Consider the following 2,221-nt stretch of genomic DNA (forward strand, 5'->3'; position numbering starts at 1 on the left):
GCTGCTCCCAATGTCATCATTTATATCCTGTCAAGCCATGGGTTGGGCTAGTTTGAGTTTGTTGGCATGGCAGACACAAACTCGTAGTTTCCATTTGGGAGTAGGATTTGGCTCCAGGCAGAGAAGAATGTGTAGGTAAAAGTGCTTGTCCTGCAAGCCTGGAGACCTGGGACTGACCTCTGGGCCCACGTAAAGGGGGAGACAGAGGACTCGCTCACAAAGGTTCCTCTGGCCTCCACACTGGGTGCTCACACATATACAATCATAAAATAAAACTGAAAGTTGAAGGCAAGAAGTATTCATAACCGCACTTGTGGTCAAGGTGCGGTCCCACCAATCGCTGACCCTCCTTCTCTCAGGTCCACTCCATTGCAAGGTAGTCTAACAAGCCTGGGGGGTGGGAAGGGTGTCCCTGGGAGGGCTCCCCTCTGGTTTGTTTCCTAATTTGAGATTCTTGGAGACATCTGACTTGCTGGGATCCGTTGTTTGGGTAGTTTGGGAGTCCCAGTGTGCCCTCATGCTTCTTGTATAGCAGCTGTGAGTTCAAGACTGCAGGAGCCAGCCATGCCATGCCTGGAAGCGGTGTTCCTCGACAGCATCTTCTCCAGCTCTCAGTTCCCTCTGCGTTCTCTTCCATGGTGGTCCCTCACTGTTGCGGGGAAATGATAACATTTAGGACCCTTCTGAGCATGATGGTGAGAGATGGGCTCCAAAGCAAAGGCAAGGCGGGTGCTCGGCCAGTTACAGCCCCAATCTTTTTTTTTTTTGAGATGATTTCATATAGCCCAGGTTAGCCTTGAACTTGCTATGTAGCAGAGGACGACCTTGAACTTGCAATTCTCCTGCCCCAACAGACCTACTACTGGTATTATGAGGAGTACACTGCACTGGTTTTTATGTAGTTCTGGGGTTCAAATACAAGATTTCATCCATGCTAGCCATACATTCTACCAATGAGCTAGAAGTACTGCAAAGCCTTGCACATATATGTGTGTATGTGTGTGTGTGTGTGTGTGTGAGAGAGAGAGAGAGAGAGAGAGAGAGAGAGAGAGAGAGAGACCCCTACACTGCCAGCTGCCCCTCTTCCTCCTAGCACACACTCCCTATAAGTAGATGAGCAAGAAGTCTCCACAAACCCATGTGGCTTCAGGGATGCCTCAAAGAGACCACACCCTTCGTGAGCTAACCTTCTTGGCCTGTGGGCAGATTGCATGTGGGGAGGGAGAATCTAGAAAAGGGCTGTAATGAAGCTCTCTAAGAAGTGAGCTGGCCTCAGGCTGCACTCCCTGTGGAAATGAGGATTTGGGAATAATGGTATTGGGAAGGGTGTCAGGAAAAGTATGATGGGCCTGAGTTATGTGTAGCTCAACAGTAGAGCACATGGGCCGGAGAAATGGCTCAGCGGTTAAGAACACTGATTGCTCTTCCAGAGGTCCAGAGTTCAATTCCCAGCAACTACATGGTGGCTCCCGACCATCTATAGGGGGATCTGATGCCTTCTTCAGGCAGGCAGGTAAATATGTAACAGCACTCATACATTAAATAAAGTCCAAAACAAAACAGCAGAGTACACGCCTTTAAACGCATTGAGATCCTCTTTAAATCTCTCACACTACAAAACAAACAAACAACAAACCATAAACCCGGTGGTGAACACCTGCAACCTCAGCCACTCCATTTATTTGGTTGGCTGCTTGTGACTGGGTCTTAGCCTGTAGCCAGGCTGGCCTTGAACTCAGCAATTCCTGTAGCTCTACCTTGCAGCAGACCTGGTTTGATGGAGTACTGAGAATGAAAGCCAGAGGTTAGTTTATGCTAGACAGGCATTCTACCAACTGAGATCCATCTGTAGCCGCTAAAAACCAATTTCAGAATAACAGGTTTTTGCTAGTTTTGTTTTGTTTTTTGAGATGGAATTTCTCTGTGTAGACCTGGCTGTCCTGGAACTTGCTCTGTAGACCAGGCTGACCTTGAACTTGAGAGTTCTACCTGTGTCTGCCTCCCAAGTGCTGGGACTAAAGGCATGAGTGGGAGGCACCATACCTGGCCCTCAGAACATTTTTAATTACACTTACTTGTGCACACCGATAAGTGTACTATGGCATGGCACACATGTGAGGTGACAGGACAGCTTGCAAGAATTTGTTTTCTGCTGGGCAGTGGTGGCGCACGACTTTAATCCCAGCACTTCGGAGGCAGAGACAGGCGGATTTCTGAGTTC

This window comes from Mus pahari, chromosome 3, assembly GCF_900095145.1.
Source record: "Mus pahari chromosome 3, PAHARI_EIJ_v1.1, whole genome shotgun sequence".
NCBI lineage: Eukaryota > Metazoa > Chordata > Mammalia > Rodentia > Muridae > Mus > Mus pahari.